This window comes from Balaenoptera borealis (genome assembly GCF_965194805.1).
Source record: "Balaenoptera borealis genome assembly, chromosome: 13".
NCBI lineage: Eukaryota > Metazoa > Chordata > Mammalia > Artiodactyla > Balaenopteridae > Balaenoptera > Balaenoptera borealis.
Window position 1 is genome coordinate 93,875,403 of NC_138870.1, and position 22,708 is coordinate 93,898,110.

Consider the following 22,708-nt stretch of genomic DNA (forward strand, 5'->3'; position numbering starts at 1 on the left):
TCGCAAGAGGCAATTTATGATTCCCACCCCCATGTTCTGAGTCTCGAGAGCTATTTTAGTGGGAAGTGGAATTGGCTGGGAGCAGTCGACTGGTAACCAGCACCTTCCACCCAAACTCAGCAAAAGGCCAGTTCCGGCGAGCCTGTAACTTGTCCTTTGGATTTGGGGGTGGGGGTGGGGGTGGAGCGGTTTGCTAGGGCTGCCATAACAGAATACCCCAGACTGGGCGCCGTAAACAACAGACATTGATTTTCTCACAGTCCTGGAGCCGGAAGTCCAAGGTCCAGGGGTTGGAGAGTTTGGTTTCTTCCGAGGCCCCTCTCCGTGGCTTGCGTGTGTCTGCCTTCCTGCCGTTGCCTCACGTGGTCCGTCTAGGCCGGAGGGGTTACTGGGAGCAGGCTTCACCTGGGGACCAGGGTCTTCTGGTGCTTTCCTTTACCCTGGGCTGCTCCCTGGCAGTTCGTGTGTAGGTTAAGTCTAGTTCCCCAGCACAGTGCTCGTTGGATGAGTGAACGAATGCAGCGACCCACACTTCTCGAGCACCGCTGTGCGCTAGGCGCTCCTGGTACCGTCTAGGATCTGATCCTCCCTGAGACCCCGTGAATTCGTGGTTTATTACCCTCTTATTGTAGATGAGGACACCGAGCACAGAGGCGTTAAGCAAGTCTGCCAAGGTCACACAGCTGAAGAGTGGTAGCAGTGGCATCACACTGAGGACTCTCATGTGCAGATGAGCTGCCTGATACATGTATCAGACAAAGACAAGTCTGATGTTTTGCTGTCCATAGTGTCGGAAGACCCCGGAGACTTTGCCAGGGTCTCTTCTCAAACAGTCCCCTGCACCTCCAGAGAGGACTTTATGTGACTTTCAGCCTTGTTCTGCGGCACAGATGGGGTGAGAGGCCTGGGGCTAGGATGGACCTCGGAAGCTGGAAGGGCCGGAGCTGCTGCTCGCTGGAAGGCCCAAATGCTCAGCTTGCTTTCCGGGTTAATGCCTTCCTGGGTCAGTGCGGGGAGCGGGGTGGGTGGGCGGCGGGTGGTGATGCCGCCGTCGCTGCAGGGGGGAGGGTGCTCACAGCCAGACCCCCCCTCCCAGAGAGCCCTGGGGGCAGGGAGGTCCTGCCGGGGCTGGGCCAGGTTGCCAGTGAAATCTGCCTGAGGAAGCAGATCAGTAATCAGGGGGGTCAGGTGATATCAGGAAGGTGAACCCAAACTCAGGCAGAACCGTGGCAGAGGCAGAGAGAGCGAGGAGGAGTCCACATCTCAAATTGGTCAGAAAGCTTTTTCCTTCTCCGCTGGCACAGGCTGCTCCAGCCCAAACCCTGCCCAGATACTGAGGGCTACCGTGGGAATTAAATGGGTTAAAACATGCAAAACACTTAGAAGCTCCTGGCACAGAGTAAAAGCTTATTAAACGTGGGAATTCGCTGGCGGTCCGGTGGTTAGGACTCTGCACTTCTGCTGCAGGGGGCATGGGTTCGATCCCTTGTTGGGGAGTTAAGATCCCGCAAGCCGCGGCCAAAAAAAGAAAAAAAGAAGCCTATTAAACGTTCATAGACAGGACTTCCCTGATGGCGCAGTGGTTAAAAATCTGCCTGCCAGTGCAGGCGACACGGGTTCAAGCCCTGGTCCGGGAAGATCCCACATGCCGCAGAGCAACTAAGCCCGTGCGCCACAACTACTGAGCCCACGCTCTGGAACCCGTGCGCCACAACTACTGAAGCCCACACACCTAGAGTCCATGCTCTGCAACAAGAGAAGCCACTGCAATGAGAAGCCCGTGCACCGCAATAAAGAGTAGCCCCTGCTGTCCGCAACTAGAGAAAGCCCGCACGCAGCAATGAAGACCCAACGCAGCCAAAAATAAATAAATAAATAAATTTATTTATTTATTAAAAAAAAAAAAACGTTCGTAGACATACAGGAACCGACATGCATTGGCACATGCTAAAAGATTGGCTGTGTTGTGGGATAGTAAGCTCCCTGCCTCTGTAGGCAGTCAAGCACCCATTGCAGGGCTTGGTCTTCCAGGTCTGGGGGTCTAGAATTCTCCCTATGTGCCAGGGACTCACACGCATTAATTACGCGTTGCTGTGTTTACGTTCTCTTGCATGCCGGCTTTGCCGTGGGGACTCAGTAAATACCGGCTGTACGAATGAGCAGCACTGCAAGGTTATTACCCTCAATTTCCAGATGGGAAATCGAGGCTCAGGTTTTACGGAAAAGAATGTCTCAGCCCGTAAGTGGAGGGTCCAGGTTACCAGCCTAGGGTGGTCTTATTAGGGGACATTATTAGTGCCTTCAAGGGCTTCTTGTCTCTCCCACCGTTTCTTCTCACCCCCTCCCACTCTCTCACTTTGTTCTTCCTTATGGAACCAGCTCAGCCTGTGGGTTTTTTAAAAAAAAATATTTATTTATTTATTTGGCTGTGCCAGGGTCTTAGCTGCGGCATGCAGGATCTAGCTCCCTGACCAGGGGTCGAACCCAGGCCCCCTGCAGTGGGAGCATGGAGTCTTAACCACTGGACCACCAGGGAAGTCCCTCAGCCTGTGTTTCTTTTTTTTTTTTTTTAAAGATTTTTAAAATATTTATTTATTTATTTGGTTGCACCGGGTCTTAGTTGTGGCACGTGGGCTCCTTAGTTGCGACAGGTGGGCTCCTTTAATTGCAGCTTGCCAGCTCCTTAGTGGAGTCATACATGTGGGATCTAATTCCCCGACCAGGAATTGAACCTGGGCCCCCTGCTTTGGGAGCGTGGAGTCCTAACCACTGCGCCACGAGGGAGGTCCCTCAGCCTGTGTTTCTGAGCTACTTGACCTGCCTCATTCTGGAGCCAGACTTCAGGCTCCACGCCTGATAGCAGTGCTGTCTATCGCCGTCTCTGAGAATTTGTCCATTTCTTCTAGGTTGTCCATTTTATTGGCGTATAATTGCTTGTAGTATATCGCCCTCTCTGGATCTCAGTTTCCTTGTCTGTAACGTGGGTAGGGTGTTTCTGGTGTTAGCACCAAAAGTCCTACATCCCAGAACTCCCTCCATCCTGGGCAAACCAGGACAGTCGGTCACCCTGCAATGGGGGAAGTAAAAACCTACCTCGAAGAGTTGTAATCAGAGTTGAACAGCATGTGTGAAAGCACTCAGCTCGGTACCCGTCACAGGGCCAGTGCTCTATCAATGGGAGATGCAAGTACTGATCCTTCCTGAGTGCGAGGTAGAGGCTGAAAGGCCCGAGCCTGGATCCTAATGCCGCCACAACCTGGCTGTGTGCCCTGAGTTTAGTTTATCTCCCTGGGCCTCCGTTTCCCCAGATTTTAAAAGAGGTTAATAGTCATGCAGACTGAGCGAGTGTGAGGAGGATGAAGTGAAACAAGGCAGGCAGAGCACTTCATTCGAGAGTGCGGGCATCGCCTTTGGCTCAGCAGGTGGTGCCTGTGGTTAATAATGTGGTTACTAAGTCATTGACAAGAGCTGCGGAACTTTTGCCAAGTGCTGTATATTGGGCTGGGGCCCCAAAGCAGCCAGTGGGTCTCTTACCTTGTCCCTAGCATTGGTCCTTTTTAAAAAAATAACCCCAAGCAAAGGGAGATTTTTTGATAAAAGCGAAGCCTCCCGTTCTCCCAGGGGTGTAAGGAGGACAGTGTCCAGGAGGGGGCGCCAGAGCACCAGCCACAGCAGCAGTGTCTGTTTCCCTCCCTCCCTGCCCGCCTGCTGTCACCAGCGGCTTCCCAGGGACCTCCTGTCCCTCCCTGGGAATCAGGAAACGCCCTGGCTGGGACTCAGCCTGGAGAATCCTCTAGGCTCTGGGTATTCACCACTGCTTTGTTTAGACAAAGGCTTCGTGGTGTCCCAGACCCTGGGGGGACACCTGACATACTTTATCTCATTTAATCTTAAAATGTTACAGGGGAAGAAGGTATCCTTGTCTCCGATTCCAGACCAGGAAACGGAGGCACCTTGAGATTAAGTCACAGCAATGGGTGCAGCCAGGGTTCAAACCCAGGGGCATCTCAGCCCCATGTCTTCGCCAGCTGCCTCTGACAATCCTAGTCTTAGAAGGATCTTACAATCTTAGAGGCTTATAAAGCCTAGACCCATAGAAATTTTTATTCAAGTCAAATATATACTTGTTTAAATTTTTTTCCACTTAGGTAATACCTGGTTGAAAAAACAAAAGGAAGACTCAGTCCCCCTGAGGCTGTCCCCAGCCATCCACTTTTCCTCCCTGGAGGTGACCACTGTTACAGTTTCTTGGGTCTCTTCCCAGATGTTAGAATTAGGTGGATTTCTGGGTGACCTGGTCTCCCAGGCCCCAGCTGCTTTTAGCCCCCTGCCCTCAGGCTCCCACTGGTGTCTCTGTCACAGCCCAGGTGAGCTAAAGGGTCTTTCTTGGCTCCTGGAATCCCCCCCGACACCCAGCTTCAAGTCCACCCATCCCTTTAGAAGGGGCAGTGGCACTTAGAAGAGTGTCCCCACCAGTACAAAGGAGGTTGGTCCTGCATTCTCTCTCTGCCCCTCCTCCTCCAGGGGTCCGCATCCCAGAAAGGCCCACCTGTTCCTGGTGTGGACCCACTTTCTATTTGCCCCCTGTGGAGGGAAGAGCGGAAGTGCCCAGAGTCACATGGTAGGCATTGGGCACCGAGGCTAGACCCCTGTCCCCATGGGGTTCCCTGCAAGATGGGGGCTTAGGGTGGTGGGTCCACCCAGGGCAGACCTCACCGTGTCCTTTCTCTCCACCTGGGATCTGGGTTGGAAGGCTGGCCTTACTCAGCTCTGTGATCTCCTCTTTCAGAAGCCCTCCTGCTCCCCGGGGCCAGGTCAGGGACCCCTCTGAACATCCCTCTCCTCTGTCAGAGCTCTGTTCTCACTGGATTGTGATTTTCTGTTTATCTGTGTTTATCTGTTTCCGCATTAGAAGGTGTGCTCTGGGAGGACAGGGCCCTGCCAAATTTCGTGTTTCTTCCCATTGCTTAGCACAGAGCAGACACTCCATAAATGACTCAGTTAACCCAATACTTTCCACCCAGACCCACAGTTCCCCCTTCTTCTGGGCCCACCGAAGATTACACATCCCAGCCCCTTGAGTTTGCTATGTGACATGCTCTGGCCGATGAAATCGGAGCCAAAGTAACATGTCACTTCTGGGTGGAGACCTTTCAGAACTAGTGCATAGTTCTTCCTGCTCCCCTCCCCCTGAGCAGTGATGGGAAATTCCAGGTGAGCTCCTCAGCAAGGACAGCAGGGGGCAGAGATCCCTGTCCCCACCCTCCTACTGGATATGTTGCACAAGTGAGAAATAAACCTTGGTTGTTTTAAGTCACTGAGATTTGGAGGCTGTTTGTTACATGGTTTTATCTTACCTATCCTGACTGATACAGATCGGGAGAATGGGGATTATGACAGTATTTTTTAAAAAATTATTTTATTGAGGTATAGTTGATTTACAATGTTGTGTTAATTTCTGCTGTACAGCAAAGTGATTCAGTTATACACACACATACACACACACATATTCTTTTTCATATTCTTTTCCATTATCATTTATTACAGGATATTGAATATAGTTCCCTGTGCTATACAGTAGGACCTTGTTTATTTTTGCCCTTTATACCTCCCTGGAGAGTTGTGATAATCAAAAGAGATGTATGTAACAGGGAATAGATTATTATCTTATCACTCAGCCTCACACCCTCTCATGCTTTATGCCTGGTGATGTGTCTGATCTCTCGTGGGTTAGTGCCTTCCCATTGAAAGAATATGGCATTCACTCATTCATGCATTTGTGCTGTGGAGATATTAATAGTACCTCCAATATAAGATTGTGATGAGGATTAAATGCATTAATGTGTATAAGGTTCTTAGGAGAGTGGTTGGCACATGGTGAATACTCTATAAATGTTTCCATTATTATTATCAATCTTTTCTGGTTCATTCAAGAAAATTTACTGAGCATCCACTGTGTTTCCTGGGACTAGAGAGAACAAAGCTTGTTCCTTCCTGCCTTGGGGGAGTAAGGCCCAGAAAAGAAGGTTGGTGCCAGTGTAAGGGTGCCGAGCCTGTGAGCAAGCACAGAGCGCTAGGGGATCTTCCAGTAGGAAGGGACTCCGTGTAGGCCTGGTGTGTGGGCACTGGGGTGGCCTCGTGCTTTGAGATGGAGCCGAGGGGGCTGGCTGGGGCCGGGGGTGGCCAGCAGCACTTAACATAAGCCCCCAGCCTGGGAGCCAGAGCGCTGCTCTGCCGGGTCCATTCACAGCCCCCACATGCACCTTGCTCCTCAGCACGAGCAGGGCTGGGGTGGGGAGGGGCGAGGAGGAACCTCACAGAGCAGCGGCTTCAAGTCTGCAAGCGTCTCCCCCCACCTTCCTGGGGGAGGAAGACAAGAGGCCAGCCTCCAGAGCCAACCCCTGGCAGCAGCTGAACAGCTTCCGGCCACGGTGTGGTCCCTGCCCAAGCCACCTGCTCTGCCCTTTCCTCAAGCCCAGTCTGGCCTCACCTGGCTCAGGGGCAGTGGGGGTGGGCGGGGGGCTGGAGGAGAGGGAAGGAGGTTGGGAGCAGGCTGGGCTGTGTGAACACAGAGATGGTGGGTCAGGAAGGAAGGCCAGGGAACCAGCACCGAGGAGAGAGGCAGAGGGAGAGAGGATGGAGGGGAAGAAGGTAAGGGCTGCTGGGGGCGGGTGCCTTGGGGGCAGGTGGTGGAAGCCCAGGCCAAACCCCTAGGTTGCCTCCATCCGATCGTGATCCCCTTGGCGTGGAGGGGAACTCTGACCGTTGGGGCCCAAGAGCACCTGGGCAATATCAGATCACCACCCCTGTGTTACAGCTGGAGAGACTGAGGCCCAGAGAGGGTGTGTAACTTCCTCACAGACACACAGCCAGTTAGGGGCTTACCCAGAGTGAGAACCCAGACCTCTCGACTCTTAGTCCAGGGCTCCTCCCATGATACCACGCCGCCTTTTGGGGCCTCGGGGCCTCCTGTTTTATTGGAAAACCCTAATCTGAGGGGGCCACATTGCTGGCGTTGCTGATGTGTGTAACCCTGCACTCCGTCCTGTTCTCCCTCCTCCGTCGTCTCCCCTCAGGGGAAGGGGCACGAGCAAGTGCAGATCCAGTTCAGCTTTTCCACCCGCAGGGCCCAGGGCTGGTGCAGAGGAGCTGGGAGCAGCCTCCCTTACCCCACTGACCCACCTTCTTCTCAGAGGCAGGCTGGGCCTGGGGGGCAGGGACCTGTGGTGGGGCTTCTCCCTCAAGCTCTGTGGTGGGCGCCCTCTCAGATGGCCTGGGTGACCCCACCTCCTGGTACATGCACTCTTGTGTCATCCTCCCCCCTTGAGTGTGGGCTGATCTAGAGACTTGAGTCTAAAAATGGAATGAGTAAGTCCCCTACATACTAACCTTCAAGTTGCGATCTTTCAAAGATGCGAACGTGCGTTTGCATGTCCAATCACGTTTAGTTCACGTGTCCGGCGTACATTGTCACGTGCGTGCATCCTCTACAAGAGCCTGTGCTTCTGTGTACTTTACAGTACTATATAGAGTACATAGTACAGTATCTTTACTTCAAGCCCAGAATGTCTGGAAGCAAGCGTAAAAGCAGCAGTGATGTAGCTGGCACAGTACAGTACTACCCAGACATCCCTGGATCGTTTTTTCAAGAGGGCAGATAGAATTGAATCCAGCAAGGAACCAGAACCTGTGCCATCAACGTCAGGCATGAGTGAAACTGCAGCTTGCCCTCCGTCTCCCATTGCTGACGATCCTTCAGCTCTACCATCTCCCACCTCCCCTCCCTCCTCCAGCCGGTCACTCTTCTTGCCTGTTCACTCAATGCCAGCCCCCGTATGCCAGCTGTTGTACTGTACTACTGTACTTTTCAAGGGACTGTACCGTAAGATTAAAAATGTTTTCTTTATTTTTTGTTTGTTTTCTCTGTATTATTTGTGTGAAAAGTATTATAAACCTATTACAGTACAGTGCTATATAGCTGATTGTGTTAATTGTGTACCTAGGCTAACTTTGTTGGACTTAATGAACGTGCTGTCGGAATGGAACTTGTTCGTATGTAGGGGACTTACAGTACGGATATCACTTCTGAGATTTTGTTACTAAAGACGGTGGCTTGTGTCGGGAGTGCCCCCTCCCTCTCTCCCTTTCTCTCTCGGTTGCTGGCGGCCAGCTGCCATGTCATGAGCTGCCTGGTAGTGCCAACAGCCAGCCAGCACCTGAGGCTGACCAACAGCTGTGGGAGTGAGCTTGCAAGTGACCCCTCCCCTGACGAGCCTTCAGATGAGACCATAGCCCTGGCTGACACCCTGACTGCAACCTCATGGGAGACTCTGAGCCAGAGACCCCAGTTGAGCTGTGCCCAGATTTCTGATCCTAGAAACTATAATAAATGTGTGTTGTTTTACGCTACTAAGTTTTGGGGAAATTTGCTATACAGTCATGGACAACTTAATACAACCCATCACCACCACCTCTTGGAGCCACCCCGCCCTTTCCCCCTGGTCCTCCTCGCTCCCTCCCACTCCCCTGAGACCTAAGGGAGAGTTCACAGTCTCAAGTTCTAGTCCTCCACATTTTATTGCCTGACTTTGACCTGACCTTGGGAAAGTCATTTCGGCCTCTCTGGGTTTATTTTCCTCTTGGTTAAAGCCATTTACTGACTAGTAATAACTTCCCCAGGTGCTCAGGTCTGTGCAGTGGACAGGGCCTTTCCCACATACTCTCTCACCTTGACCTTCATAACTGCTTGGAGATGTATTTGGGACACGTCTCCACATCCCCAAATGACAGAAGAACAGACTGAGCCCCACGGTGAGAGATGGTTTGCTGGAGGACACACAGTGAGGAAACAGCAGAGCCCAGGCGAAGTCCCTGACTCCAGCTCAGGGCAGTGTGGGAAGTGGTGACAGCATTTCCTCGGATGACAGTGATGATGGTGAGAGTCAGCCTTTGCCTGTGACATGTGCCACACTGGCCACACCCTCCACGTAGCATGCCTTCTGTGCTGCAGAAGCTGCAAAACTCCACAACTACATTTTCCAGGCTCTCCTGCAGGTAGTGATCCAGCTGTAACATAAATCCTGCCATAAAGAACACTTGCATGGACTAGAATTTGGAACTGAGTTTTGTGTGGAAAGAGAGCACAAAGCACCCGTTTCCCTGCATGGATCGAAGTCGAGCAGGCATGGTTCTGGAGCTGGCAGCCAAGTGGTGACTCCCACAGCTTCCTGATGGAAGCAGGGACTGCAGCCCCCTTGGTGGCCCAGTTCTGCAGTGTGTTTTGGGCAGTTGTTCCTGGATGCTCGGCCACTTAATATGCTTTAAAACAAAATCTCTTTTTGATTAGACTAGCTAGAATAAAATCTGTTGTCACTGAAGCCTGGGAAATAGTCACATCTTCTCCAGTGTATGGGACAAGGTCACTGGAAGTCCCAAGTCAACAACCTCCCCCACCTTCTGGGAAAGCAAGAGCTTCCTTTTCTTGGTATCCACATATCAGTCCCAGGGGAGCTCTCTGATTGGCTCTGCTGGGCCAGTCCTTCTCTCTTAGACCAATCACAGTTGTCAGAGAGATGCGGTCAATGACTGATTGGTCAGACCTGGCTCATTTCCTGCCATTGTGGCCAGGGGACAGGGCTGGTTCCCAGAAGAAGGGGATGAGAAAGCTTGGGCACTCATAAAGTGTTAATTAACAAGTCTGTTTGACACTACCTGCCAAAGGGAAGCACTATTAGTGAATCCCACGAGGGCCATTGCTGTAAGTAAGCCCAGAGGGCAGGAGATTATTACAGGAGTCCCAGAGTCCCTGCTTATGGGCGATCATGCCTGCTCCCCCCACCCTGCCACCCTGGAGGGATGCAGAAATACCCCCATCTTTACCCCTGACAGTGCTTTGGGTGGGGAGGGGGCAACTGAGGCTCAGAAGAAGTGGGGTGCCTGGGAGGCAAGGAGACAGGGAAGGAGATGGGAGTTTGGATCCAGGCTTCCCGATTCCTGTCCATTGCGGGATGACTCTGGCCGGGGCCTCTGTCTCAGCCCAGGTGCCCTCATCTGCAGAGTGAGGATGACGATGGCTTCAGTGGGACAGCATGTGTGTAAAAGTGCCTACCCCCGGGCCTGGCCATAGCAGGCTCTTCCCCGTGACACTGACGGTGATTGATTCCTTCTGTGGAACAGCTTTCCTGTTGCCATGGTGACTACACTCTCGGCGAGTGGGGCTTATTTTAGAACTTGGTCCACACAGTGGTGGCGATGTTCCCGGGCCCTCCTGCTGCAGCCTGTGTCCCATGGGCCTGTCCCCTGATGCCTGGGCCAGGAGGGGCAGGTGGAGGAAAGGGGAGCTCCTCCGGGCTTCTGCCTCAGCCCTCCCTGCTCCCTCCCGTCAGCCTCTCGACTAGGCCTCTCCAGCCTCTACTGGAGGCTGAGGCCCGGGTTCTAGGCCTGCTTCTGCTGCGGGCCTGCCCGTGACCTCTGGGGCCTCTGTCTCCTTGAGAGTGAAAAGGAAATGATGTTTTGGCTGGGCTTCCCCAGACAGAAGGAAAATGTCTAGCGCTGTGTGATCCAGGTGTTGACTGGGCCCCCGGCCTTACAAATTCTGAGAGCAGCCCCCTCCCGCCCCTCCTCCCTCAGGGCCCCGTGGCTGTGCCTTCTCTGACTGAATCCAGCTTCTGGAGCTTCTCGTGGCGTCACTCAGCTCCCTCTGCTACGTGTGACTTCACCCCAGATGTGGAAGTCAGCCCTTTCCTCAGTTTCTACAACATCCCTCTCTCCAGTGTGAGGCAGCAGACTTCATGGAAGGCCGGGGGGAGGGCAGTGATGGTGGGAAGGTTTGCACTGAACCCAAACCCACGGCTTCCCGTTTTCCCTGAGCAGCCCCATGTTCTTACTGTTCCTTTGCCACTGCCCACCCAACCAGGCCCACCCACAGGAAGTCCTGGCCTTATACTATCTCCTAGGCATGGTCCAGAGAGGGAGCAATTTGCCCAAGGACACACAGCAAGTTAGTGGTAATTCCCCACCTGTCCTTTTCCTACTCTCCTATCTTCCCATTCACCACCTCAGGAGTGAGGGCCCAGAAGGGAAAGGTTTGAGATTCCCCAGGCAGAGGGACCCTGGCATGGACCATTGTCTCCTAGGCAACCACATCACTGCTTCTCAGACAGAAGCTGAAGGATATATAGAAATGACCTGCTCTTAGTTCCCTGGGAACTACTACTTGCCTGATGTCCTCCAGCCATCCATCCAACAAGTACTAAACACTGTGTGTACTTGGGACAAACCAGTTCATGTAGCACATTTAGGTAATTTTTGTCTTTTCTCATTCCCTCCCTTTTTCCTACCTTCCTTGTCTCTCCACCCCCACTCGCCATTGAAGGGAATAACACTGAACTTGGAACTGGAAGTCCTATGTTCAAGTTCTCTCTCTGCCACTTAGTACCTACATGAACTGGGCACTTACTTTTCCTAAATAATTGGGAACCACATTTTCCTCATTTTGAAAATGGGGATGAGGAACGTTGCAGGACTGTTGCAGCAATACAATTGAACCCTGTGTGCACTTTGCCTGGTGACCAGAGCAGTGTAGGCACACGGAGGTGTTGCTTGCTCTCTCCTTCCTCATGCACTGATCTCAGAGTAACACGGAAATGTTCAAATAGAAAGAAAGGAGAGTCCCCTAGAATCCCACTGGTTCCCTTGGTTGCTTTCTGTCAATTTCCCACATCTCCCTCCAGTCCTAATTCACAGGCAGACATCGTTTTCATGCAGGTGTGATCCTACCGTAGATGCAGTCTGGGGTCCCAGCCCTTCCCCTAATATCATATCACAATATTTAGATATTCAAAGAGTCTTTGATAAGGCCCTGTGATAAAGGATGTTAGTGAAAAAAAAAATCGTGAGAAACAGGGACTTGGCCTGGAGACAGAGCCTGAGTGAGATATACGGGCCCTTCTGGGGCTGGAGAAGCATGCAGAAGGTCCCCTGGGGAGTCGTGATGGAAATGGCAGTGAACCAGCCACCAGGACCTCACTGGACCTCAGCTTCCCCATCTGTGAAATGGGATCATTGAACTAGCTGATCCCTGAGGCTCCTTGAGGCCCTGAGGTTCTAGGCCTCTGTGACCCATGAGCTGGCTGGAATATTTGTGGCAAGCCAGGTGCTACGGGGGATAAGATAGGAAGAGGCATGGACTCTGCCCTCAGGGACCTTACAGTCCAGTTGGAGCCACAAAGCCAGGCCACAAAATCCAGCTCAAGAACTATAATTCAAGAATTATAAGGAAGAAAAGAATAGAATTCCAATTGCAGCAATACAAACAGCTACGCTGGAAACTAATCTTGTCCCAGGAGGCTGGAGCAGGACTCCTGTTTCCAGAGGCTTCGAGGAAGTCAAGAGCTGCTCTGAATGCAGGGATGGCACCTTCCTTGCCTCAGGGCCCCCAGAACCCAGCACAAAGCCCGGGGAGAGTGTGGTGAAGGGACCTTGTGTCCAAGGTGAGCCCTGCCCGGGAGTGTGCTGGGGAAAGGAGCTTGTGCAGAAAGGTCTGGAAACCCCACTGTGGGAGGTACGAGAGAGGGACTGAGCAGCTTTGCCTGGAGGCAGGAAAACTCAGGGGACGCCTGATTACTGCCTTCAAATATTTACAGGACGCCTTGTGGAAGACGGATTTAGATGTGTCCTGGTGGCCCGGGGGCAGGGCTGGGGCCAGTGGGAGTGATGTCGCATGACCTCGGCCTGCAGCAGCTTGAAGGAGGCTTTCGGTTCCCGGCCAGAGATTGAGGTCGGGTCACGGCGGTGAGAGCACCAAATGCTAGCCACTAGACCAGTGACCGGTGACAAGGCCCTGGCCCGTTGGCTTTGCAGAAAAGAATTCCCACAAAGGTGGAAAGTAGTGAAACAAGTAAAGTGTTTTATTAGGAGAAAAAAAAAAAAGAGTAGAGTACGTGTGGATAGACACATGGGTGGCTCAGAGATAGAGTCGCGCCCTGGTGGTAGTTTGAATCACTTTTAAGGGGCATTCCTTCCGGGTTTCCTTTGGCCAATCATCTTGCTTCGCCTGGTTCTGAGTCCGTGTTTGGTACATCTCAGGATCCTCCCGTGTGTGCGCGCATCTCTTAGCCAAGATGGATTCTACTGAAGAGGCCTATGGGTGGTTGACATCACTTACTATGGGGTGGCGCCCCCTCCCTTTTTGACTTCCAAGGAGCCTTTCTGTGCATGTGTAGTTGGGGGGGGGTCTCCTTGACTTCGAGAATGAGGCATATGTGGTCTTTTATCTCTTATCTGGGCAGGGCCCAGCCTCCTGCATCATCCTGCTTTTATGGGGTTCCTGCTATTATGGAGTTCCTGTCCACAGGGGAGAAACTGTTCAGCCTGGGGCCCATCTATCTCCTTCCTCAAGAGGAGTGAGCATACAGCTACACCCAGCTCAGCTCAAGAAGGGGCCCTGCACCCCTGAGCCCTCAGTTTGGGGCTCATCACAGCAGATGCACACATTGCTGGCTGCCTATCCAGCGCCCCACAGACCCTGTGCGGATCTCCGTGTGTTCGTGTCTGTTTAGTCCTCACAACAGCCCTACCAAGTAGGTGCTACCACTGTCCTCAGTTTACAGCTGAGACATCAAGGCAGAGAGGGTGACTCACCTGCTAGGAAGTGGAGGGGGTGGGATTTGAATCCAGGTGATGAACATCCTGGCAGTGGGGCATGTGAGCAGAGATGAAGAGGGGTGCAAGAGAGCAGCAGAGGAGGGAGGGATAAATTAGGGATTGGGAGTAACATGTACACGCTACTATATATAAAATAAAGAACAAGGACCTACTGTATAGCACAGGGAACTCTACTCAATATTTTGTAATAACCTATATGGGAAAAAGAATATATATATATAACTGAATCACTTTGCTGTATACCTGAAACTAACATAACATTGTAAATCAACTATACTTCAGTTTAAAAAATTAATTAAAAAAAAAGAGAGAGCAGGGGAGGGGCTGGGTGAGATGGTTCCTGAGGCCCCTGTGGCTTTAGAGGCTCATCAGGGATGGCTCAGGTGCCCTCAAACTGAAACTCTCAGATTGGGAAAGCTCAATGGGGAGGAGAAGCAGGGGTGTCCCCAGGCCAGGGAAGCAGTAGGTACAGAGGCCTGGATGTGGGAACATGGCATGCGTGTGAGGGTTGGGCGGGGACCAATGGGCCAAGGCTAGAACTGCCTACAGGAGACCCGAAATCACAGGTAGGGTCTTGGCTGGATGTAATAGAACTGGGAGGCAGGTGAGAGAGAGAGAGAGAAAGAGGGAGAGAGAGAGAGAGGAGGAGGAGTTTGGGAAGAGCTTTATGGGAGGGAGAGGACGCAGAGAGGGGGCATGAGGCTGGGGAGTGAAGGCCGACAGGCGGCCTGAGGGGGAGGCAGAGAAAGCAGAGGGCATCAGCCAGGGTCCGCCTGGCTCAGATGAAAACTGCTCCGTCACGAGGTGCCACCTGCCAGCCAGCTGCTCTCAAAACAGCTGTTCCTGCAGGGGCTGGGGCTCAGGGAGGGGCAGGGGAACCCTGTCTGGACACATCCTGGGGCCCTGGGCTCTTGTGGTCCTGAGCCTGGCAGGGAGCCCCTGTGACCTATGCCTTGAGTGGCTGGGATGGGGGCTTGGGAGTCCCTTCTGCCGGGTCTGTGTGTGTGTGTGTGTGTGGTGGGCTGGCATGGGGAAGGTGCCTTCCTGGCTTGGGCCTGGGAGGTGTGCTGGGGACAGGCAGGGAATGGCCATAATAATAATGATAATCACCATAGCGATCATCTTCATCACCATCATCCAGAGCGAGGCAGGCACAGCAAAGTTGCCCAGCCACGTTCATCCTCCTTCGTCCTTTCGAAAGAAGGCCAGGTGTGTTCGGGGCTGTGAACACACCCACCCCCCAGACTCCTTTGCAGCTCGGTTGACCATGTGACCTACCTCTGGCCAATGAGATGCAAATGGGAGTCAGCTAGGAGGGCCCCGGGAAAGCTATCGTTTTCCTGTTTGGTCTGTACCTCTTGGCTCTGCGTGTCTCTGTGCTGGGCTCCTTCCCTCCTGCTGCGGATGGGTCTTCTCCAACTGGTAGAGGAAGACAAGGCAGGAGAAAGCCCAGGCTATTTGGAAAACAGGAACTGGACTGTCATAGAAAGAATATAGATGCTGGTCACACTGGTCTGAGTTTGCCCCCCCAGCTCTGCCATGTCCCAGCTGTGTGACCTTCCTGAGCCTCAGTTGTCTCACCTGGGAAATGGCAATAAGAGTGTCTCACAGTCCTAATGGTCCTTCTGGGCCATAAAGGAAAATGTAATACGCTGTTAGATGCATTTGACTGTGTTTTGGGAAAGTTTTGGGCGTTTAGCCCCTGAATTCAGTTCAGCAGACATTCTTAGCGATACGTGATACTCGGAAACTTGGAGCGACCACACAGATGTAGTTCTTCATCACGTCGTATTGCGATGTTTTGACCTGTGCCTGTCACCAGCCCCAGACCCTGTGTTCCTGCAGGCCTGCGATGCTGTTTCTGGTTTGTGTGCTCAACGCCTGGCCCGGAGCCTTGCACATAGCAGGCATCGCCTAGATATTTACTGAACAGACGAATTTGTCTGTATCCAATCAGCAAACACCCCACGGTGACCTTTCATGCCCGGCTCTGTACTAAGCCCTGGAACAAATAAAACCAAGGACCCACCAGGGGTCACTGATGGACAGGGGCCAGTGTGTCCTCCTTTGGTGGGCAGATCTAACAGGGAGCGACGTCTGGAGCAAGAGGAACAAAGCCTTGCTTGGGGAATGCCAGGCTGTCGTGAGGAGAGGGTGGGCCACTGTGACCAGTTCTTGGCTGGAACATGCCAGCTCCTGGATTCCCCACCGAGAAAGTCAGGTGCCCAGGTATGGGAGCCAAAGAAGCCCTCTCTCCTGCGCCTCGTGCTGGCTCCCGCCCCGCCCGTACGTAAGACCTCGTCCAGCCGTTGTTGCATCTCCAGCTCCTGGAAGTGCCAGGCAACCTGGGAGTCGATGGATGAGTGAATGAATGAGTCGAGAGCAACTCAAAGTCTGCAGACGAGGCCGCCCCAGAAACCACCGAGCAAAATCTCGCCGAGGAATATGGGAGGGCGTGCAGAGTCACGTCCTAAGCGCCTCGTGGAACAAAAGGCTGCCGGTCTGATGGAGGAGGAAGTGAGGAACTGGAAGCGTCCCTGGACTCCGCCCATAGAACCTTCCAGACTGGCTTCTCTTCAAGTCCCAGCCCGCGCATCTCTTCCTCACGATGTCACCTCACCCTCACCGCCTTCATCCTTCTCTCCCTCTGTTCTCTGAGCATCTCATCACCCAAGTCTTTTCTGAGAGTCTTCTCCGAATGTGAGGTTTGTTCTAAAGATTCCCATCCCCTCCCCTGACCTGCTGCCCGGACACGCCCGGTGGGTCACCAGGCCCCTGCGCCCCTGCCGAGCCCTCCTGGGGTCTCAGCACCCCCCTCACCTCCACCTCCTGGAAGTGACCCACTGGACTCAGGGCGCAGAACAAGCTCAGGAGTGGCAGTTAGACCGGGGCCCCAAGCCAGCTCTGGTCCCTCAAGGTCATGTGCGCCGGAAGAAGTCGGTGGACTTCAGTCTCCTCATCTTTCCTGGGGAAGACGGCAGCCTCCTGTGGGGTTTATATGCGGGGATGTGTAGGACAGTGCTTTGTAAACTGCAAAGAGCAAAGCAGATGGAAGTGTTACTATCCAGGCTTCCTCCCTGCCAGTTTGGGGTTCCTAACCCAGATGAGATTTGGGGGACCTGCACAGAGACCCCCCTTCTCCTCCTGGGTTTTCTCCCCTGTTCTCTCACTGGTGCCTGCGATTCCGTCACTACAGTGTTTTCTCTGCTTTGTCTCTAATCCTGCGGAAGGGTGTGGGTGGTCTACATGTGGGTCAGTAGCGCTATTTTCGGGAGTGGCAAGGAAACAGAAACAGGGAGGGAAAGGCAGCTGCGTGGGCTGTGGAGCCCTCGGCCTCTCTGCCTCGCTCCAGCCCAGCCGGGGTCGGGGGCCTCTGGAGCCTGGCATCTGTGCCCAGTAAGCAATCCAGGGCCATGACCCAGCAGGTTGAACTAAACCACAAAAAGCAACCACACTCTCCCTGGTTTCCCTCCGGTGGTGAACCGTCCCCTCCTCCCCCGTGTGCTGGGGGTGAATTTCTCGGTCCCCAACAAAGCCCTCAGTGTCTCGGGTCTGCTGACGTTTGCTCTGAACCATGAGACTGGAGTGGTGGTGGGGAGGGGTGGCACGAGGATGCCAGGGCTGGACGGCCGTTCACTCTCTGCCTGGCCTAGGAAGGTTTCTGACTCTCTCTGTGCCTCAGTTTCCTCTTTTTGAAAATGGAGATGATCAAAGTACCTGCCTGGTAGGGCGGTTGTGAGGATTTAACGAGGTGAGAGGTAGGGAGAACCTGGCCTACAGGACAGGCTAAGTCAGGCTTAGCTCTGTGCTTACCCTTCTCTGCTCTCTCCTGGGTCCCGGCACCTTTGTCCCCTTCTGGACCGTGGCAAGAGCTTCCTCCCTGGCCCCTTTGCAAAATCCTCCCCCACCACGTCTGTCTCCTCTTACAACAATCAATCATCTTCCTGGCCCCCCTGTACACTCATGCCTCTCCTTTGCCTAAGACCCTTCCAGACATCACATTCATTTATTCACTCATTCAACACATATTTGAAGTTCTCCCACGCATCAGACCCCATGCCAGGCACTGAAGACAAGGCAGTGGTCTAGTGTAAGATGAGACAATGGTGAAATGGGTAGACTAATGAGAAAGTGTTAAGTCCTGTGTATCAGTCACTTATTCTCATGCTAATGCCACCTAACAAACAATCTCCAAACTCAGTGGCTTAAAACAACAATCACTTATTCTCACTCACACGTCTGCGGATCTGCTGGGGCTCAGTGGATCTCCCCCGGGCTCAGTGGGCCTTGGCTTCAGGGCTGCTCCACAGGTCTCTCTCGTCCCTGACTTCCTGGGACAAGTTTGTCCGTTGGGGATGGCAGAAGGGTGAGGGGGCAGAGAGCAACCTGGAAGGCCTCTTAAGGCTCAGAAGTAGGACACTTCTGCCCACATTCCACTGGCCAAAGCCAGTCTCATGATCAAGTCCATCATCAGTGTGCTGGGAAAAGATACCCTGCCTCTGGGGTGGGGAGATCCTGCAAAGCCACAGGACACACAGGGTGGGTGCAGGGAGAAGAATTGGGAGCAGTGAGGGAACCTGTCCCAGGCTCTGCAAGAGGCAGAGAGGGAGCTGAGACAGATAATCCCTGAGGCGGCCACTTCTGATGGCTGGTCACGGTCAGCCTCTCTGAGCAGCCCAGGCTTGTGCCTAGACCGGAGGAGGAGGAGAGCCCGTGTGCAGACAGGGAAGAGCATTCCAGGTGGAGGGAACACCAAGCGCGAAAAGCCAGGAGTGAGAATGAGCTGCTGCGTCGTTGGCACCGACAAGTGGCAGGTGAAGGAGGGGATATGTGTATACGAAGGGCTGATTCACTTCGTTGTACAGCAGAAACTAACACAACATTGTAAAGCAACTATACCCCAATTAAAAAAAAAAGGCAGGTGGGACAGGAGCGCCCTCTCTGTCATCCTCGTCACCCTTGGTACAGGGCCAGGTTCCTCTGCCCGCCCACCAAGGCCTCCACACTCTGGTCCATGCTGAACACCCCCGCCTCGGCCCCCTGGGCGCCTCCCTGGCGCTCTCAGCCCCAGTCACACCGACGTAGGCAGTTCTCCCAGGGCCTGTGCTCCGTCCTATCGCTGGGCCTTTGGCTGAGCTGTGTCTTCTGCCTGGAACACCCTTTCTCTTCCCCTGGAGAAATGCTACTCCTCCTAAGATTAAACTTAGAAATCACTCCCTTTAGGAGGCCCTCCCCGATGCCTGAGACGGGGTGAGGCTTCCCTTCCAAGGGTTCCCATAGCACCTGGCCTATCTCCAGCACACTCCCCAGAGACCCAGCCTGGTAAATCCAGTGCCAGCATAGGACTTGGCAAGAAGGGGTTTCCTAAACATTTGTGGAATGAATAAATGAGGAAATGCATTCATCCCACTCTCAATCCTACATCTATGGTTAAAACTGGCCCAGGCCCAAAGCCCGAACCACGGCGCTGCTATTCTTCAGAATGCACTTCCATTGCCGTGTCTGATTCTTTCGCTGACTGGGAAAATATTTACAGAGCACCAACTCTGTGTCCGGCACAGACCCTTGGGATTCAGATGTGAGCAAGACAAAGCCCAGCTCTCATGGAGCCGCCTACAAATGGTCAGCTAGACACACGATATCAGGTGGAGTCAGATACGACGACGAAAATAAAACAGGGTGATGGGATAGAGAGTGGGGGGAAGGAATGTCAGTTTCTAGTATTTGTTATTTTATTTCATTTATTTACTTTTTTAAAGTCTTTACTGAATTTGCTACAACATTGCTTCTGTTTCATGCCTCGGCCCCTTGGCCGCTAGGCATGTGGGATCCCAGGTCTCCGACCAGGGACCAAACCCGCACCCCCTGCATCAGAAGGCGAAGTCCCAACCACTGGACCGCCAGGGAACTCCCCTAGTATTTGTTATTTAATTTTTTTTTTTTTTTTTTTGGCTGCGTCGCACAGCTTGTGGGATCTTAGTTCCCTGACCAGGGATTGAACCCGGGCCACAGCAGTAAAAGCATGGAGTCCTAACTACTGGACCACCAGGGAATTCCCTTTAAGAACTTTGATTATGGGAAATTTCAAACATAGAGAAAGTTACAGAGAATCGATTGATGACCCCCCGAGGTACCCATCACCCAGCACAGCGGCCTCGCCTCATTCGTCTGGCACCCCCTCCCCCGCCCCCAAAGCTGATTATTTTAAGCAAAGGGGGTGCTTGTGTCAGGTAAGATGGTCAGGGGAAGCCTCTCAGAGGAGGGGACGTGTAAGCAAAGTCCGGCATGGAGTGTGAGTGGCCACCTGGGGGAGGAACGTTCCGGGCGGGAAGGCGAGCGAGGGCCAAGTTCCTGGGAAGGATGAGGCCTGGAGGGTTTGAGGAAGGAGGCGGAGCTGGTGGCCTGACGCGCTGTTGAAGGTCTGCTGCCCGGGGCTGCCCTCGCTGCGTGTGGGGGGCAAGAGGAGCGGAGCGCAGAAGCAGAAGCGTCCCCTCTGTAGCCGGAGGGACCCCGGAGGTGAGGCAGAGGCCTGGTTGGAGTCTCAGATCTGCATGTCCTTTGGTCGTTGGGAGCCTTGGATGCATAGCTTCATGTGTCTGAACTATGCTTTCCTCCTCTGTAGGGAGGAGACGCAACTCCCGCACCTCCTGGCTCACCTTCTTCCTTCCCCCCTTCTCCCACCCCCAGCCTTCACACTTCTAAGGGGCTTCTGATCAGTTCTGCGCTGCCCGGACATCTGGCACTGACAGTTCCAGTGAAGGAGCAGGACATGGGGCTGTCCTGTCCCAGCTGCCTGCCTGGCTTCCAGCCTGTGTGCACCCCCGTGTGGCCGCAGGAGCTCGGCGGGCCCCGCCCAAGCCCCTCTCCCCCATCTCGCACCGGCACCAGAGGCCAGGCCCGGGTCCCAGCGAAGCCAGGCTGGTGAGGGTTGAGGGTGGTGCAGAAATAATAGGTTGATGTCTGTTCCCCTTCCGTCCCTCTGCCCAGTGACTTCTGGGCTGGAAAGGCTTACTCCGGTCCCAGGTCTGGGGGTTTGGGCTAAGCGGGCATGGGAGGGAGCTGTGTGACCTCACTTTGGTTGGCTTTTCCCATCCACGGAGTGGGGATAATGGAATCCGCCTCCTAGGACTGTTGTGAGAATTACGTGAGGGATTTTGGAAGGAGCGCAGCCCACGGTTGAATTCTGCATCGACTTGCTTGCTTTCTGGGTGACCTTATTCCACCTCTCTGAGGCTCAGTTTCCTAATCTGCAAAACTGGGGGAAAGAAGGCTGCCTGGTGGGGTCGCTGGGATAAAGCGAAGGCCAGGAGGCCCTCCTGGAATGTCACACTCCTCTCTCGCTTCCTTCTGGGACCGACCTCAAGGGAGGAAGGAAGGGCTCCTGTCTCTCCGAGTGGGTGAGGACCTCACCAGCCTCGCCCTCTGACTTGGCCCAGTCTCAGTTTCCAAGTTGCCCCCCTCAGGATCAGCCCTCCCCCGCCACTGGAGGACCACGCTGGAGCCACGGCTGCTGCCCACATGCTTCTCAGGGGCAGAAGACCTGTCTCCGTGCCTTGTTATGGGCACTTGGGTGTTTGTTACTTCCAGCATCTTCAGAAGCAGGTCCTAAGTCTTACACTCCATTTATAAGAGGAGAGTGTCAAGGGTCTAAACAAAAACCCAGGGCTGTCGGGTTCCAAAGCCAGGCACTTTCTGTTCCCGCTTTTCCATGTGGGCTGTACACGTGTGGAGGCTTGGTTTCTCCTCCATCCGCCCAGCCCGCAGGCAAGAAAGAGCCAGAAAACAGAACGGATGCTCAAGTGGCAAGCAGGGAGTGTGCAGGTGAGTGAATGAATGAATGACTTACAAGCGAGGGAGTGAATGAATGAGTGTGTTTGTGGAGGCCCATCGTCCTCTCTTTCCAGAACCCCAGATGTGTTCACCTCCGCCCATCATGGCCCTGGACCCCTCCTCGGCCCATCGTGCAGCCATCTCGGGCCCCCAACAGACAGATCCCCGCCTCACCTGCAGCCCACCTGCATCTTCAGGGTGCTCTAAGGTGGTTGCCTTGGCAACCATAAGTTTCCAATTGAAGCAAAAACTTCCTACCACGGTTTTCGATGGAGAATGACAGGGGAAGAGCCAGCCTAGAAGGTTGCCATGGCAACCGGAATATTTAAGTGGACCGCCTGGGTTTCAGTGTGGGGAGATTACCACCCTTAGCCAGTCATACAGACTCAGCCCCCTTGCCAGGCAGTTCTGCCAATGCCACGCTGTGCATTTGTGGGGAGGGAGGCCTGCCTCGAAGGGCCAAGACGATTGCTCTGCTGTCTCTGGTTTCCTCCGACAGGGGATAAGCCCCACGCGACTTCGCACAGGGCAGCCTCCAGGTGGACGGAGCTCCCAGGGGGTGGCTTTTGGGTCACCTTTGTGTTGGGTTGTGCTTTTTGTCACCGTCTTACTGCCTCCCCCCGCTTGTTAACTGGTCTGTCCTTTGTCCCCTGGCAAAGCAGATGGGGGCTCTCAGCACAGATGAACGTGACCCTGGCTTTGTCAGCAGCAGCTGCTGAGTGGGTTAAAAGAATGAGCACCTCTCTCGGGAGAAGGAGGGAGAAACTGAGACCAGCGGGTGACTAGGAGAGAGGCCACCATCCGATCTGTGACTAGACAAGGCCACTTAGAGGCCATCAGGCCCTTTGGCCTCCTCGGGGGGCTGTCTGAGCCCCACCGGGATCCGCTTTGGGGCACCTCGTCCTGCAGGGCAGCTGGGGTGGGCCTGGCTTGGGAGGGATTGGGTCCCACAGCCCTGGCAGCCTCAGTCCCTGGCCTCTGCCCTTGCCCTTCCCTCTGCTCCAATCCTGTCCTCCACCCTTGTGTGAAACCCGCTTGGACTCAGATCAGGGTTGAACCCAGGGCCTGCCTTACCCGGTGGGCTGCATATATGACCCCGCCTTGCTCCCCCCATGGTCCCCTTAACTATGGACATCCCAGCGACTCTGTCCTGCTCCCCGATTCCCCAAATACCCTCAGCTTGGTCCTCCAGGCCTTTGCACCTGCCGAGCCC

The 22,708-nt window shown here is 53.9% G+C and overlaps 1 long non-coding RNA gene across 1 annotated transcript; it reads right to left on the minus strand.

The window, feature by feature from the left end:
- Positions 1–9,332: 9,332 nt before the first annotated feature.
- On the minus strand, positions 9,333–21,057 carry LOC309609208. The gene is made up of 3 exons (XR_014233313.1): positions 14,776–21,057; positions 13,818–13,857; positions 9,333–13,141 (listed from the first exon to the last, which is right to left on the minus strand). It is a non-coding gene; the product is annotated as an uncharacterized lncRNA (long non-coding RNA).
- Positions 21,058–22,708: the final 1,651 nt, after the last annotated feature.